Below are 18,848 nucleotides of genomic sequence, written 5' to 3'. Positions count from 1 at the left end.
CTTTGTTGGCTCCTACCTACTGCCAGTTGCGCAGGTTTGCCTTGTTCTCTCTGACCCCCCCAGACGCCCCCAGAGGGGGAGGGGGAGGGGGAGGGGGAGGGCTGGCCTCGAAGGGGCTTCTCCTCCGGCCCAGAGTCTGCTGGGGAATTTGGGGCCCCTCCATTAACTTACCTTCCTCCTCCCCGACAAAGAGGCTGAGAAAGACCCCCTTCTACCCCCCCCACCGGAAATGAGGTCAGAGGGGGTCCCTCCCTCATGTTCTTCTCCCCCCATTACTAGCATTCCTGCCTCTCTAGGAATCTGCTCTCGCTGCTCCTTGGAAGAGGAGGAGGGAGAGGGGCTTCCTTCTTCCTTTCTTTCCTGCAAAGGAACCTGGGAGGAGGAGGGTCCCAGGGGAAGGGATTGGGGGCAGTTGTTGTGGTTGTTGTTGTTGTGTTGCCTTCAGGTCCTTTCCGATTCATGGAGGCCCACAGGGGACCCTCTCCTGGGGTTTTCTTGGCGTGGTTTGTCTTAGAGGCGGCTTGCCCTTGCCTTGCCCTGAGGCTGAGAGAGTGTGACTTCTTGCCCAAGGACACTCTCCCCCAAGTGAGACTCCAGGGCCAAGCCAGGACTTGAACCCAGGACCCCAGAGTTGGAACCCAAATTGCAACCCTGGGCCAGGCTGGCTCCCAAAGATGTTTTTTTTTTTGGGGGGGGGAGGAGACAAAAGGAAGAGGCTCCCCTGGAAATAAAGGAATAAAGAGGCAGCATAAATTCCCCTTGAAAGAAAGGAAGGTAAGAAAGAGGGAAGGAAGGAAGAAGGGAAAGGAAACGAGGGAAGGAAGGAAAGAAAAGATGGAAGGAGGGAGGGAAGGAGGAAAACGACTGGCCAGGAAGGAAGGAGTCCCTGGGCTTCCTGGACTCCTTCCCTGAGACACTTTTTCTTTAGCTTCTTCTATGAAAAAGGGGGAGGGAAAGGGGGCTAGTCTGAGTTTTATTTCACCCCTTCCAAGCCTCTGGGGGGAAAAAGCCTCACTAGTGACTTTCAAACTTCTTTATCCCCAGTTAGAATCATAGAGCTGGAAGAGACTGCAAGGACCATCCAGTCCATGCAGGAACTCTCCATCAAAGCATCCCCTGTGACAGATGGCCATCCAGCGTCTGCTTAAAGACTTCCAAGGAAGGAGACTCCACTACACTCCGAGGAAGGAGTTTGTTCCACTGTCGGACAGCCCTTACTCAGGAAGTTCTTCCTAATGTTGAGCTGGAATGTCCTTTCCTGGAGCTTGCACCCATTGCTCCTGGTCCTAGTCTCTGGAGCAGCAGAAAACAAGCGTGCTCCCTCCTCTAGAAGAAATTAATGTAACTTTTGTGAAATGGGAACATTCTGACAGTCTTTTCTTCAAGGTTCCTTATAGCCGGCAAGGGAGTGAGCCAGCCATCGGGTGGGAGGGGAGCAAAAGGGAAAGCCAGTGAGCAGGAGGAAGAGAGAACGCAGCCCTGATGAGTGAAAGGAGTCCAGATGAGCACAGGAGGGGAAAGAGCCATCCAGGCTTTCATTTCTTCTGTGGCAACTGCCCAGAAGCAACCTGCCAACACAGAATGGCTGAATAGGTGAGAAGGGAGACTTAGAAAGTAGCCACAAGGCACCTGACACACACACACACTTCACTCAACCTAATGACCCATAGTTACGTACCTGACGAAGTGGCGGAGTGATTTAGGTCTGGCAGATAAGAAGCTCTTGGACTTTTGGTTAAGAGATGATATGATAGCCCTGTTTAAATATCATGGGGGTGCTTTGATTTGGATTTCCTGCATGGCAGGGGGTTGGACTGGATGGCCCTTGTGGTCTCTTCCAACTCTATAATTCTGTGTGTTTACTGCTGCTGTTGTGGCAGCAAGTGTGTGTGCATTTTGATAGCCTTAAATATTTAAGGCTTCGATTAAAAAAAACCCTGCATTTAATTAATCCAACGGTCTCGTTTAATCCAAATGAAATATTCATTCTTTGGAATGTAGATGTAGGTTCCTTTTTTCCCTGTGTAGTACATATGTTTCATTGAATAAATATTTGAAATTTGGAGGCTTAATCACATTAATTTAGATCACATTACTTTTGAATAGTTTGAATCCTAGGCACATTTGAATTCTGCATTGGCAGAGACAGCTGCCTGCCTCATGCTTCACGTAATGGAGAACATTCCATTACATTAGAGAAATAGAAAATGATTGAATACTACACAACAAAGCAAAACTCTCCCTTGTAGCTTTAAGAAAATAAAAGTATAGTTTAAAACAACTTAGATATTTCCTGTTGGTCATCTTATTTATGTGGCTGTTCATTAAGAAAAGTCCTCAGGGTTTAGAAAAACAATAAATAACAATAATTGATGCAACAGCCAGGAGTGCCTGTTATCAGCTTCGGCTGATACGCCAGTTGCGCCCCTACCTGGAGCAGCGGGACCTAGAAACTGTTGTACATGCTCTAGTAACCTCTTGCCTTGATTTCTGCAATGCACTCTACATGGGGCAACCTTTGTGCCACATCCGGAAGCTCCAATTGACACAAAACATGGCAGCCATACTGGTTGCTGGAAAATCCAAGTTCGACCATATTACACCTATTTTAAAATCACTACATTGGCTGTCTGTTAGCTTCCGGTATATATATATATACCCAACTCCTTTCCAATCTTTATCTGGGATTCTCATTCAGGGGCAAATTAGAGGTTTGCAAAAAAAGAAAAAGTAGTGGGGCAACTTCTTGCTAAGTTAAACAGGAAGAAGGATGAGAGTGATGCACCCAGGGCTCATTTCCAGAAGGGTGGATTTTCTTCACGGGGAAGAGAGGGTGTTTGGAAAGAAGCAATTGGAGTCATGCCTTCTCAAGATGTGGCCAAAGTATGACAGCCTCATTTCCAAGCAGACAGGGTCTTAGCCTCCTGTATTCTGGGTTTAGCTCCTCCTATTTGCTCCTGTAGGCAGGGACAATAAACAAAATACCGGCCCCTATATAGGGAGGAGCTAGCCCCCCTGAGCCCCAGTCTTGTTCCTGCCTATGCTCCTAGCAGGATGTGTCTCTTCGAGCCAGCAAGGTTTTTCCTTTCTCCGAAAGCGGTTTGAGAGTTTCTTGGCCTTCTCTTCTTCTCCTCTCTCCTGCCTTTCCCCCCTTCCTTGGTGGTGGCTATGGCAGAGGACCCCAAGAGCACTGGCTAAGGGTCATCCTTAGCTCAGGCTTCCCTAGCTCAGGGTCTGCCAGCGCAACAGAGGGAGCTGGCTTCAGAGAGACCTATTGGGATGTGTTTGCTGTTGCTCTGCAGCTTCTTTACTACAGCCACTCCAGTCCTTTTCTTCTCTTCGTTTCTCTTGCTTCCTTGGAAGCATGAAGAAAGAATTAATATGGCAAGGGCTCCCAGGATTGGAGAAAGGTCTTGGCTTTGCCAATGATTCTCCCTCTCCTCCAAAGCTACCCCCTTTCATGGTGGGAGCACAGGAGATTTCTGCAAACAGCATTGCAGCACATGGGAGCCGTGGGAACAGATGGTGAGGGGTATCCCCTCCATGTCTCTGTTTCTCCACATCACCTCTGCCCAGCCTGTTTAAGGCCAGGGATCAGTGAGGAAACTGGCCAGAAGTCTTGGAAACTTCCCTCCTCGGCATCTCTGCCCAGCCAGAGTTCAGAGGACAGGCCAGCCAAAGCCATGGCAAAGGATTTCTCTGCATCACCTCTGCCCAGCCTGAAACGGCCAAGGTCAGAGAGGCAAGCCAGCCAGAAGACACAGGAGAAGGGTGAGTACCAGGGAACCTCTCTCTCTAGCCACCAAAGAACCTTTGCCAGATCTAATGCCCTCGCTCAGGGCAGGCATTGCCATGAGGCCTCTGCCATGGCCATTGCAGGCACTATGCCTAGCATAAGGTTTGGGACTCTGCCAGGAGGGCAGATGGGAGCATAAACCCTTGGTCTCCCCCTTCCTTCCCATCTCTGGCCCCAATGGCACCCAGGACCCCAACAGGTTTGGGGGATCCTTTTGCAGACTGGGAAACACATGGTGGTGTTGCCAGGGCTCCTGCACTTTCATTTTGAATTCTTATAATGAGATGGTCTATAAGGAGGCAGAGGACTCCTCCTCTATGTTGTACAGCCGCATGGCTGTAAAGAAAGCTGGACTTGGCCCAGCAGGAGCTGAAGCTTCCAACTCTAATATGGTCTTTTTGGCTGCCACAGAGCATCCCACAACAAAACACAAAGTGGCTTCATGTCCTCCCCAGAGAGAGCATGGCCTCTGCCACCCACTTCTAAACAGAGGCTGGAGGGCCATCTATCGGGAATGCTTTGATTGAGAGTTCCTGCACGGCAGAATGGGGTTGGACTGGATGGCCCTTGGGGTCTCTTCCAACCCAAGGATACTATGAGAGAGCACATGGATACAAATCCTCCTGTGTTCCCTCCTCAAAAAGTACAACAACAAAAAAGGGGAAAACCACTTGTGGATATCATGGGTGGAGAGTTCCCTTCACCCCCAATTGTGTTTGGCTGCCCCAAACTGTGGCACTCTTGAGAGAGCAGCTTGAGCGCTTGGCCTCTCCTTTCCATCAGAGATTATCCTTTCTCAGGATACAGACATACCTCAGGTAAATGTGGAGCCATGTCCCACAGCAGCCCCTCTGCCCTTCCCAGCTACCTATGCAAGTGGGAAGGGAGTTGAGGACCAAGCCAGCTTCTATAATACAGCCAGGTTACTATAAAGCCTGCCTGAGATTAAAAGGGCTAAGCTTGTAAACCCCAGCTTGAAGTTGGGGCTGTTTCTAACATAAAGAAAACAAAACACCCTGTGAATATCAGGGCTACACTACAGGCCATATGCAGCTATCTACCCATGATTAGCAATGGTCTTCAGTCACTGCTAACTTAAGAGCAGCTTCCTCAGTGCTTGGAAGAAGCTACTGCCCAGGCAGCCTCCCTTGATGGGACAAATAAAGGAGGGGAGAGCCCCCACATCAACAGGTCTGGGGGCTCAGATTTAAAGAGATACTGGTTAACCTTTTCTGGTGTTCATTTTATTACTTTTAGCCTATGAGGTTTGAGTTGTGCTGTTTCTGCTCACACCCCTCTCCTTTTTCCAGGCCAGAGAAGATGCCTGGAAACTAATTCAACAAGGGAAGGGGCTAGTCATAAGCCAACATAATGATTTTTCTTCCTTCCTCATGGGCCTCCATCTCTGTCTCCCTTGGGGCCAGAGCCTTTTTGTCTTAGCTGGAACAACCAAAGACATAGGATGAGCACATGGTTCTACCTCCTTTGTGCAAACTGTTATCAGCCATAGTACTTCTCATTAAGAACATAAGCTTTAACAGTACAGATTCATTTAAATGCTAATAAACAAGATGACTCAAGCAAGGAGAAGGCCTCTGGTCACTCATCAGACCTCTGATGCTTACATGCATTGAGGATCTTTGGGAAAAACATCTCATATGAGGTGATAGATATATTGGATTAAGGTGACCAACCAAACTCCATTTTAGTGGCAAAAGGGTTATGTTCCTGTTATAAAACACAGTGAACCTCAGTCAGCTAGCCTCAGAAGAAGTGGCTCCCCTTGCCTTCCCTTCTTTCTTGGAGAGATGTCTGTTAAAGGGAAGAAACTAAAAAATACAGTTTCTTCCATGGGATGGTTTTCACTAATACTGTTGCCGCTGTTGCCGGAGCGGCTGCCTGGGAGAGCATTCCACCTGCGCAGCTGTGCACCCACCCAGGACTTGCCGCCAACGGACTCACAGCAGCGCTGCCAGGACCGAGGGAGACCAGGAACACCTGAGGGGGAGCCGGGGAGGGGCGTGTCGGTGGCAGGGACACGCCATAAAACCCAGCTCGCTGGGGAACCTCCCCGTCCTGCCCCCTCTAAGGCCCCGAAGGACTGTGTTTGTTGCCGCTGTTGCTGGAGCGGCTGCCTGGGAGAGCATTCCACCTGCGCAGCTGCGCACCCACCCAGGACTTGCCGCCGACGGACTCACAGCTGCAGCTGCGCAACTATGCACGGCCGCAGGGGACGGGGGGGCAGGGACCCAATAGCTGCGTCTGCTACAGAGGATTGACTTGGGAAGTAGTCTTACTCTGTTGCAGCTTTTTTACATTGTCTGTGTATGGGGTTTATATGCTCATGGATTGTGTTTTCCCCATGAGCACCAATGTCATTCTAGCCCCTTTGATGATGTATATTGCCATCCAGCTATAGTATGGTTTTTAGAGTTTTATTTCCTTGAATTATGTATTACTGTGGATGTTTTATTTTGGACTATTGCTGTATGGTTGTATGGATTATTATTGTATGGAGGGAGGGGTGGGTTTACACTGTTTTGTATTTTGCTGTATTTATTTTGTATAACTTTGCATTTTGTTGTAATTGTATTATTGTATATTATGTAACTTTGCACTTGTTGTGATTGTATTGTTCTATATTGTTGTAAACTGCCCTGATGTTCCGAAGGGCGGTATATAAATAAATCTTTTATTTATTATTATTATTTACAGGGGCTTAAGAAAAATTCTTATCAAAAACAGACAAACCGCCTCCTCTCCATGGGGACGAGAAAAAAACCCTTCCTCCATGAATATTTTAAAACAATATAATCGGGTTTCTCTACTAAGGGGTTGCTTCAAATCCCATTCAGACATCCTACATAGCCCTGAGGGGTCTGCCACAAAAATCACAATTACCTCTTACCTTGTCTAGATAGTTACATTTTAAGTAAGAATGCCTGCTGGTGGGCTTGCCATTCAACTGCTGCCTGGCTTGGAAAGCCTATTGTAACAGGATCTATCATGCATATGATGAATTGGGCTCAAGACCATGAAGGTTCATGCTGCTAATCTCCTTTCTTTAGTGGTCTCAGGGTGCTACAAGATTCCTTTGCATACTGTTGGGCATGCTTTGATTGTGATTTCCTGCATGGCAGGGGGTTGGACTTGATGGCCCTTGTGGTCTCATCCAACTCCATGATTCTATGATTTTATTGTTATAATGTTAGCAGCTGTGTGGGTGAGTCTTATCCCTGATTGGGTTTTCATGGCATGGTCTGCTCCAAACAACACAATTGTCTACCTTTTGAGGCTGGAAAAACGGACTTCCTAGTGCCTATGCCTTGTTTTCTGCTAGCACAAATGCTCAGATTTAATATACCATACAGCTCCATATAGAGATTTACACCAGCCACTTATATGCCCTCAGCTTCTATATATATATATATATATATATATATATATATATTCCAAAAACAAACAAAACAAAAATACAACACAGCAAACTGTGATTTTACTATTTTATATAGGAGACTCCATTTTACTACGTGATTATATTTTATGTGACTTGAGCTTCCATGGATTTGGTATCCATGCAAAGTCCTGAATCCAACTCCAGTACATATCGAGGGCTCACTATACTATTTAAAATTTAGGTTTGTTTTCCTTTGACAGATCCTTTTTGTGGAGAAGATTCTCCCCTCGAAATTCGATACCAGAGGGCTATCCTTGCCAAGCCTTCTGTTCCCATTTCATTACTCCTTAATCAGCAGTTCATTCAGCCGGGAGACCCCTCAGCCTTCATACAGGTTGATGATAGTCTGCTACATGGAGTTGGGGTGATTTTTGAAGCCTCTAGACAAGTTCATCCTCAGATGAAATCAGATTTAATTCTGACCACAGGCCCTGTTAACACAGAGTGCATCCACGTTTCTGCATGGACTCACCAATGTCTGCGAGGTAAAGGTTAATTCAGTGTCTCCCTTGCCTAACCATGGAATTAGTCTTATTTTACACAGGTACACAGATGTTCCAGTAAAGAACTGCACATCGTTTTGAAATATTAGTTGGAGGTCAGACATTAACATTCCTCTTTCTGAGCGGTAAGTCTTAATTGCTACAAGTGAAATCACCTTAATATCACCTTCATTGCTATAACCAGTTGACAAGGTGATCAGTGATAGGCTGGAAGCTGCCATAGGTCCTGTGATGACTGGTCCTTCAGTCATCTGGGAACTTCTTCTGAACCATAAGGGGTTAATCTGGGAGGAGGAACATGCTAATGAGAGATGACATCACATGCTAATGAGCTGTAGCATCATAGCTGATGTAAGGTCTACCTGACCAATCAGAACGTAGGACCGCGAGATTCAAGAACTTTCTATGGGGAATCTTTAAAAGGCCCTTTGATGCCATGCGCTCTTTTGTCTCTCCCTGGATCCTCTCCTGAGGGGGAACCAGATGATGTCTCTTTGAGTCTGGGAGACACAGACTCAGGGATGCAGGTAGAGTTGGCAAGGAGCCAGCTCCCTGCATCCAGGAACTCAAAAGGACTACAAATCCCATCTTCCGTGAGTAGTTAGGAATGTGTTAGCTAGTGCGTTTAGGCCTTTTGTTATTTTCAACAATGGCTTGTCTGGAATGAACTCTGTAACTATGTTCTTTTGACCTGCAAGGCAAGGAGGCTTTGCAAGAGTGATATAAATTCTTTCTATCCTATTCTATCCCTTTTTAAAAATAAACTTCTTTCTTAAAAAGCATCTGCTGTCTCTCTGCTCCTGTACACGCGCCTTGACTCGGCTACTGGTTGTTCTGGGGTTGGCAAGGAAGGAAACTAGGTCTCTCTCTCTCTCTATCCCTCACAAGTCCCAGTGTATGTGGGGGGAGGAATTCATTCACTGGGTGGTGGCAGCGAAAAAGTTCTTTTTGTACAGTGATCCCCTGAGAGTAATAGTCACGCACAGGGCTTTGCCCCCAGGAATCATCACATGGTTGGCAGCGGTGGTTTTCGGACTGTTGGAAACATTGCTTGCGGGGGCAAGAGTGTATTCCGCTTTTGGAGATGAGATGGCTTTCAGTTTGATGCTCTGAAGAAGTTCTCTTCTCTCTTTCTCTCTATCTCTCCCCACACTATCTCACTTGTGCTCTACTGCCGAAGGGCTAAGGAAATAGTGCTGGCTCTTTCACTTGACGTTCCTCTGTTCTTTGCTCTGGGATGAGGGAGCCTTTTCAAACTCAACAGAGGCTTGAGTTTTGTTTTCTTTCCTGCTCTCTTTCCTTGGTGAGAGGAGGGGGTAGGGTCGGGTGGCTCCTGTTGCCTGTGTGTGTGTTTGAGCTGGTTGCGGAAAGGGGGGTGGCTCTGCCCACAGCATCCCTTTAAACCTACCAGGCAGAGATCAAGCTTGCTAAAAAAGCTATGAGCTGATCACTTTGCTAAAGGTGCGCTGGAGACAAAGACATTGCGAAGTCGCCAGTGATTTTTTTTTCTCTCTCTTCCTTTTCTCTTTCTTTTCTCTCTCTCCAAGGAAGGGGAGGAGGGGATCAAGGAGGGGTTGCTAGGGGCAACACAGAGATCCCTTTGATCCTCTTGCCTGGCTGGCAAAGGGCAATAAAAGGTGCCATTAACTGCTTGGCCTCTTTGCAGGACCAAAAGGGAAATTTCCTGTTGCTGTGGTCTTTCTCTTTCTTTCTGACTAAGGAAAGGGGAGGGGGGCTCTAGCTCACTCAAGGAGGGGCTGTTTCTTTTCTCTAGCTAGGGGAAGGAAGGAGGGGTCAGTGGGCTTCAAACGGACCAGTTTTTTCCTGTGGCTACTGTTGCCAGGGAACAGCATCTAGTGGCAGAGTCGGAGAACTGCAGGGCGGAAGCTAGCCTGAACTGCTTGTGTTCTTTTCCCTCTTCTCTCTCTGACTCACAGCAGACCAGTTGTTCTGCATGCTCAATCCCTGCAAGCCATTGTGTTTGTTGTTTTTATTAGTGGCCTTTCGCGTTATACTTCATAGTTAGTTGTTTAGTCTATGCACCTACGCTCTGGCAAGGTCACTACCATGGCTGATGAAACCCAACACACCTCAAGGGAGGACGAGACAGCTGCTTCTCCGTCTCCGGGCCCACCATCCCCAACCCACGTGGATGGGTGGACTCACATGATGAAAATGTTCACGGACATGCAGCAGAAAATGTTCGCAGAGATGCGGCGCGACGTCGCTGAACAGCGCCGCCAGGACGCTGAACAGCGCCGCCAGGAGGTGGCTGAGCAACAGCGTCAAATGGCTGAACAAAATAAGCAGTTGGCTGAACGTAACGAGGCTCAACAACGCCAAATGGCTGAGCAAAATCGGCAGTTGGCTGAACGTAACGAGGCTCTACAGCGCCAAATGGTCGACCTCCTTGCTAATCGCAGCCAGGACCCACCTACACCTGCCCCAGCATCAGTGCGGCTTGAACCGCCTCGCCGGTTTCCCCTTTACAGGAACGGCGATGATTTTGAAAGCTTCCTGGAAAGTTTTCAGCGGACGTGTGAACTCCACGGGGTCGCGGAGGATCAGTATATGAACGAACTTCGGCCCCAGATCTCCGGGGTTCTCCGAGATGTGGAAACCAGTATGCCGCGGGGGGAGATGCAGAACTTTCAGCTCTTCGTACGGAAGGCGCGCCAACGCCTTGGTATCACCCCGGAAGCAGCCAGAAGACGCTTCAGGGACACACACAAGAAGCCAGACACTTCCGCCGTCGACCTGGCTTATGCGATACAACGCAACAGAGAACTTTGGGTGCAGGTAGCTAAGATAACTTCGCTGGAAGAGGTCTTCTTTCGCATGGATCTGGAGCAATTCTTGACTTCTTTTCCTCCTGACGTGGTCCATCATGTGTTGGACAAGGACCCCAAGACACTGCAAGAAGCGGCAGAGGTGACAGATGCATACCTGGACCTCAAGCGAGCCCAACCTCCAGTGCCCGGTGCTGGATATCTCAAAAAGGGGCAGCCTGGACATCTCTTTCAACGCAAGGACATCTCTCAGCCTCAACATTCCAAGGCTGCTACACCGAATCCTTCCCAAACCCCCCGCCAGTCGCAGCCTTCTCAGCCACAAACCCGTCAGTCTCCAGCGTCTCAGCCACAAGCATCGCAACAACCTTCATCGTCCTCACAAGGCAAACCTAAGGCCAAAGAGGCGCCTAAATGCTATTCTTGTGGACAATTAGGCCATATTAGGGCCCAATGCCCACAGAACCCTACAACAATAAATGTTATGGCTCAGGCCGAAGCTCACGTGGCTGAGTCTGGTGCAACAGTAGATCCTGATCCCTCCATGATTCCTGTTCACCTCAGACACACCCTGTGGGTGGGTGACAAGGAGGTGGTAGCATACAGGGATTCAGGCGCACAGATCTCAGCCCTGCATCGATCCTTTGTGGACCCTGACCTCATCGACAACGACACCAAGGTTCTATTAAAAGGCTTCAGGGCACCACCGAGTCTGCTGCCTACGGCGAGAGTCCCAATTAAATACAGGGGATGGACGGGACTCTGGACGTTTGCAATATACAGCGACTATGAATGCCCTGCCTTTGTGGGGGAGGACCTACACCGCCATGTCCAGGAGGCGCAGCGCAGTTCCACGCGCCGTCCCAGACCACGGCGAAGCCACAGCGAACCCAGGCAGCCCAGTCATGCCAGTGCAACACAGGAGGCGCCTCGGGCAGATGTGGTCCCAGCAGCCGTGGCCGCTGCGCAGCAACCACAGCCACTGGATGTCCCTGAACCACACCAGGATATGTCGCCACCAGCGGACGTTGTGGCGCCGACTCCTGTCCCAAATGGGGACAACACTTCACCTACAACTGGAGAACTCCCAGCTCTGCCCTCTGTGGAGGAGCAGCCAGCTCCGGTCTCAAGGGAACAGTTCCAGAAGGAACAACAATTGGATTCAACTTTGCAGGCAGCGTGGTCCCTGGCGAGGGGTGAGTCACATACCACTTCTTCAAAGGACCGCAGTAAGTTTGTGGTGGTAGATGGCCTGCTCTACCGTGAATTTTGGCCTAAGGACTTTAAGGACGACTGGGCACCGCTAAGACAACTATTGGTCCCAGCTACATACAGGGCCAAACTACTCAGCCTGGCACATGACCACCCTAGTGGCCATGCGGGAGTTACACGGACGAAGGACAGGCTTAAGAAGGCTTTCTTTTGGGACGGGATGAACAAGGATGTGGCCATCTTTGTCCGATCCTGCCTGGTCTGCCAACGAGTGGGAACCTCCAAAGATCCAACAAAGGCTCCTCTACAACCACTACCAATCATAGAGGTACCTTTTCAGAGAGTGGCAGTGGACATTTTAGGGCCTCTTCCCCGGAAAACTGCCAGGGGCAAACAATATATCCTCACGTTGGTGGACTTTTGCACACGGTGGCCAGAAGCTGTCCCACTGGGTGCGATCTCAGCCAAGGCTGTAGCCCAAGCATTGACGGACATCTTTGCTAGAGTGGGTTGGCCTTTGGAGATTCTGACAGATGCCGGCACTAACTTTATGTCCAAGGCCATGGATCGTCTCTGGGAGACACATGGAGTGAAACACCTCACTTCGGTCCCGTATCACCACCAGACAAATGGCCTCGTGGAACGTTTTCACTCTACCTTAGGGACCATGATACGAAAGTTTGTGGATGAACACTCCAATGATTGGGACTTGGCTCTTCAGCAATTCCTTTTTGCCTACAGATCCGTCCCACATCCTAGCTTGGGCTATTCACCTTTTGAGCTAGTCTATGGTCACGAGGTGAAAGGGCCACTGCAGCTGGTGCGCAGACAGTGGGAGGGCGACCAACCTTCACAACAAACTGATGTGGTAGACTTTGTCACAAAGCTGCAAAACACGCTTAGGACAACGTGGCAAGACGCTCACGACAATCTCAGACAGGCACAACAAGATCAAAAGGCTTGGTACGACCAGTTTGCCAGAGAGCGGTGCTTCCAGCCTGGTGACCAGGTCATGGTCCTAAAGGCCTCACGGACTAACAAACTGGAAACTTCCTGGATGGGCCCAGCCACAGTGCTTGAGCGCATGGGCACTGTGAACTACCTTATACAGCTCCCTGACACCGGTCTCAAGCCAAAGGTCTATCATGTCAATTCTCTTAAACCCTTTCATGAGAGGCCGCATTACCTTCTTGCCCTCGAGGATCCAGAGGCGGAGGACGAAGAGTGGCCGGAAGGAGCGTTCTACGATAAAAGGGAAGGCGGCAACCTGGAGGACATTCAACTTCCCACACGACTCGACGCAACTCAACGCGCCGAGTTCACCCAGCTAACATCCAGGTTTGCTTCCCTGTTTTCTCCAGTACCTGGCTTGACCATGGATCCTCAACATGTAGTAGCGGCGGATGACACCCGACCTTCGGCCGAACAGCCTCGACGAGTGTCTCCAGTGGCAAAGCAAGCAATTGAAAAAGAGATCAACGAAATGCTCGAGATGGGGATCATCCGACCCTCCCGGAGCAATTGGGCATCACCTGTTGTATTGGTGCCTAAGAAAGGAGGTAAAGAGATCCGGTTCTGTGTGGACTACAGGAAACTCAACTCTGTGACACGTCCTGAGCAGTACCCTATGCCTAGGGTGGACGAACTCTTAGAAAAGCTGGGACGTGCCAAGTATCTGTCTTCTCTAGACTTGACCAAAGGCTACTGGCAGGTTGCTCTAGCTGAAGAATCCAAACACCGCACTGCGTTCGTCACCCATATGGGCTTGTTCGAGTTCAATGTGCTTCCATTTGGACTTCGCAACGCTCCAGCGACTTTCCAGAGGCTAGTCGACTCCCTGTTGAGGGGCTATGGAGACTTTGCTGTGGCCTACCTAGATGACATTGCGATCTTCTCTGACTCCTGGGAAGACCATCTGAAACATTTAGAGACTGTCTTTCAGCGCATTCAGGAGGCTGGCCTTACAATCAAGACCAAGAAGTGCCAGTTTGTGCTGGAGAGGGTGACCTACCTCGGTCATGAGGTAGGCCAAGGGACTATCACACCTTTGCAAGCGAAGGTCGAGGTGATTCAGGACTGGCCAAGACCAAAGTCCCGAAAACAAGTCCAATCCTTCCTTGGCTTGTCGGGATACTACAGGAGGTTTGTACCACACTACAGCCAGATTGCAGCTCCTCTGACAGACCTCACGGGTTCAAAGAAACCCAAGATAGTAAAATGGACTGAAGGGTGCCAGGAGGCTTTCGACACCCTGAAGAGAGCTCTGACATCTGATCCAGTTCTGATGGCGCCAGATTTTGATAAACCCTTTACAATAGCCACTGATGCTTCAGACAGGGGCATTGGAGCTGTCCTGATGCAAGAGGGCCCAGATGGCTTCTTACATCCTGTGCTGTTCCTCAGCAAGAAGCTGTCTGTCAGAGAATCCAACTGGTCCATACCGGAGAAGGAGTGCTACGCCATTGTCTATGCCCTGGACAAGCTGAAGCCTTACGTATGGGGCCGCCAATTCACTCTCCAGACCGACCATGCGGCATTGCGATGGCTCCACTCAGTGCAGGGAGCAAATAAGAAACTGCTCCGCTGGAGTGTATCCCTGCAAGACTTTGACTTTGAAATTCAACATGTGGCTGGAGCCTCTAATGTTGTGGCTGACTGTCTCTCCCGCAGAGGGCTAGTGGGCCACTGAGGCCAATGTAACCGCACATCTTTGGACTACCTGAACTTGCTATATTGTTGAACTACCTCTCATTTGAGTTGTTATACTGTGCATTATGTGTCTGTTTACATTTCTTTCTCAGGTATCAAGATGACAGCCTAGCCAGGGTGGCTCTGATCCAGTGTTCCAGGCCAAGTGGACCTTGGGGGGCGTGTCACATTTATGCTTATGTGCTTTCTCTTTGACAGGTTGAAATCTCAGCCAGTTTGGTCTCAACTTGCAGTTTCTTCCAAACCGGCCGAGATTTGGGGGGCGTGTGATGACTGGTCCTTCAGTCATCTGGGAACTTCTTCTGAACCATAAGGGGTTAATCTGGGAGGAGGAACATGCTAATGAGAGATGACATCACATGCTAATGAGCTGTAGCATCATAGCTGATGTAAGGTCTACCTGACCAATCAGAACGTAGGACCGCGAGATTCAAGAACTTTCTATGGGGAATCTTTAAAAGGCCCTTTGATGCCATGCGCTCTTTTGTCTCTCCCTGGATCCTCTCCTGAGGGGGAACCAGATGATGTCTCTTTGAGTCTGGGAGACACAGACTCAGGGATGCAGGTAGAGTTGGCAAGGAGCCAGCTCCCTGCATCCAGGAACTCAAAAGGACTACAAATCCCATCTTCCGTGAGTAGTTAGGAATGTGTTAGCTAGTGCGTTTAGGCCTTTTGTTATTTTCAACAATGGCTTGTCTGGAATGAACTCTGTAACTATGTTCTTTTGACCTGCAAGGCAAGGAGGCTTTGCAAGAGTGATATAAATTCTTTCTATCCTATTCTATCCCTTTTTAAAAATAAACTTCTTTCTTAAAAAGCATCTGCTGTCTCTCTGCTCCTGTACACGCGCCTTGACTCGGCTACTGGTTGTTCTGGGGTTGGCAAGGAAGGAAACTAGGTCTCTCTCTCTCTCTATCCCTCACAAGTCCCAGTGTATGTGGGGGGAGGAATTCATTCACTGGGTGGTGGCAGCGAAAAAGTTCTTTTTGTACAGTGATCCCCTGAGAGTAATAGTCACGCACAGGGCTTTGCCCCCAGGAATCATCACAGGTCCAGATTAGATCAGGTTCTATTCTGATTGATCACATAATCCACCTTTTAGACAAGTTCTCACCGACTGCTTCAGGTTTTCCATACAAGATGGCATCAAAAAGGGTCTTAGACCCAACATGGTTATAAGGCAGGTGTCTGCCATCACGTCGTTTCTGCTCCATACGAGAGCAGCTAGAATGGCAGCCATCCTCACATTAAGAGGCTGTGGAGGGGAGTTTTCCAACAGGGCCTGCCCACCAGACATCGTTTTCCATCTTGGGATGTGAACACGGTCTTAAAGGCTCTGACGGTTGGGCCGATCAAGTCCCTTTGGGAGGCCTTCCTCAAACACCTCTCCCTCAAGGTCATCTTCCTCAGGGCCATTCCCTCCGCCAGATGGGTGTCAGAGCTGGGGCCCTGTCGGTACGTAAAGACTTGTGTATTTTTAGGCCTGTCTCAGTGTGCCTTCGTCCAGACCCTACCTTTGTGCCTAGGGTCAACTCAGCCTTTCAGGTGTCACAGGACATTCTCCTGCCTTCATTCTGCCCCAATCCTAAGAAGGACTTGGGAAAGACCTGGCACACATTGGATGTGTGCAGAGCCCTCAAAATCTACATCAAGAGGACTTCAACCTTAAGGTTATCTGAGATGTTCTTTTCCTTTCGCCTGGGCTCTTTGGGGTGCAAGGTACCAGTCACGACTCTGAGTAGGTGAATCAGGTCTTCTATTCAAAAGAGCTACTGAACTCTTGATCTCACTCCACCCGAGGGGTTGATGGTGCACTCAACCAGGAATGCATCTACCTCTGCGGCCTTGACCACTAGCGCCTCCCTGTCAGATATTTACAGAGTGGCCACATGGAAGTTGCCTTCGACCTTCATAAGACATTACAAACTGGACGTGTCTCAGTCCTCAGAGGCGTCATTTGAAAGGAGGGTCCTCCAACAGATTGTGTCGGGGGCCACAGTCTCCTAGCAGCACCTCCCTCCCAGTTCGAGAGGGCTTTTGTAAATCCCAGATTACAGGAGGACAGGACCCTCTCTGCTGGGAAAAGGAACGTTGGGTACTTACCGTGACACGTTCATTTCCTGCAGAGAAGGATCCTGGCATCCTGCCCACCCGGGTGCTGCCTGCGGCCTCCGACCCTGCCTGCCTGTTGGTGGACCTGCCTTGTTCTTCTTCTTGTTGCTGGATTGGTTTTTCTGAGTTCTTGTTTGTTCTTGGACTAGTTTTTTCTAAGGTGTTCTAGTTAACCCTTAGCTGATGTTACTAAAGTTCAGTTCCTTGAGTACCTTACTAGTCGCTTGGCTTGTTATTGACTAAGGCTCAGGGGGGCTAGCTCCTCCCTATATAGGGGGCGGTCTTTTGTTTATTGTCCCTGCCTACAGGAGCAAATAGGAGGAGCTAAACCCAGATTACAGGATGCCAGGACCCTTCTCTGCAGGAAATGAACGTGTCACGGTAAGTACCCAACGTTCCTTTTTGGAACAGAAAAATCATTTTTGGGAGCACCGACATTTTTATACTGTCTTTGCAAACAAAAAATATTTTATTCACCCACTTTCTCACTAGTGTGAACATTCCAATGCCTCAAAATGGTTGACTTCCAAGCAAAACAGTTATAAGACACATGATGTGACCTCTGAGTAAAACATTTTCCACACTTCTGGCATTTGTATGGTTTGTCTCCTGTGTAGACTCTGTGATGAGTCACAATCGTTGACTTGTGAGCAAAACACTACTGGCATTCATAAGGTTTCTCTATGTGGACTCTCTGGTGTCTCTTATGTCACACGGGGATTGAGGGTGAATGTGATTTTCAGTATCTGTGCCAGATCTTGAGATATCCTTTGCAAATCAAGAAGCGTACCAGACAGGTATTAATGGTGAAGGTATTTATTTTCAGGTGATAAGCAGATGCTATTTACAGAAGCAGGAACAGAACAGAGTTTCAGCATGGAAGAATACACTCTCTTACTCCTAAGTAGCTCACAGCCACACAGAGCTAAACTAGAACTCTCACAGTACTCACAGACCAACTGCAACTGCACTCTCCACGACTCCCTAACTATAATCCACTCTTCACAATAATGTTGACATTGCTCTTAGCCTTATATACATTTGGCTGCTGCAACTCCCCAGTACATGGCATAATGCCTTACATTATTCATGCTCAGTGATACATCTACAGGTGCAGTGTTCAATACACAAGCCACCTCAATGACATTTATCACCAGATATCCTGGCCTTGTCACACAACCATGCATACATCACGACTGCAGTTCTGCAGATCTATTTTCATATCATAAAATGGTGACATCTTAAACTATGTCAGCAGAACATTTTCCACATTACTGGCATTTGTAGTTTCTCTCCTGTGTGGACTCTCTGATGAATGACAAGGTGTGACTTGTCAGCAAAACATTTTTCACACTCCTGGCATTTGTATGGTTTCTTTCCTGTGTGGACTCTCAAGTGCAGCCCCAGGTGTGATCTTTGAGCAAAACACTTTCCACACTGCTGACATCCATAAGGTTTCTCTCCTGTGTGGATTCTCTGGTGTCTCTTACGCTGTGATATAACCTTTTTAAGAGAAACAGGCCAAAAAAGAAAGGCGGAGGAACAGCCCTATATGTCAGGGACATTTACACCAGTGAGGAGATCCAGGACATCAATCCCAGAAGCCAGGTGGAGAGCATCTGGATAAAAATTAAAGGGGAGGGAAACAACAAGGACGTTATGGTGGGAGTCTACTACAGACCCCCAAGTCAGACTGAGAATGGAGAGATGTAGTAGTGATGGGTGACTTCAACTACCCTGATATTTGTTGGAAGTCAAACTCAGCCAAATCCTCAAGGTCTAGTAAATTCCTCACTTGCCTCGAAGACAATTTCATTGTCCAAAAGGTGGAAGAGGCAACAAGGGGGTCAGCTATTTTAGATCTGATCCTAACCAACAAGGATGATTTGGTTAATGGGGTGAAAGTGGTGGGATCCTTAGGTGGAAGTGACCATGTTCTCCTGGAGTTTGTTATACAGTGGAAAGGAGAGCCAGACATAGTCAGACACGCATCCTAGACTTTAGGAGAGCAGATTTTGGTAAACTTAGAGAAATACTGGGGGCGATCCCATGATCAGGAATACTAAAAGAGAAGCTAGTTCAAGATGGATGGGAGTTTCTCAAAAGGGAGATACTGAAGGCACAAATTAAAACAGTTCCAGTGAGAAAGAAAAATGGGAGGTGTCGCAAGAATCCAGGATGGATGACCAAGGAACTTTCAGCTCAGCTAAATTTTAAACGGAACATGTATAAGAAATGGAAAAATGGGGAAATCACCAAAGAGGAATTCA

The sequence above is a fragment of the Sceloporus occidentalis genome, unplaced genomic scaffold (assembly GCF_023333645.1).
Source record: "Sceloporus occidentalis isolate IW3139 unplaced genomic scaffold, rSceOcc1.0.p SCAF_1, whole genome shotgun sequence".
Classification (NCBI taxonomy): Eukaryota; Metazoa; Chordata; class Lepidosauria; order Squamata; family Phrynosomatidae; genus Sceloporus; species Sceloporus occidentalis.
The sequence above is the reverse complement of the archived record's forward strand: the minus strand, read 5'-3'. Positions refer to the sequence as shown.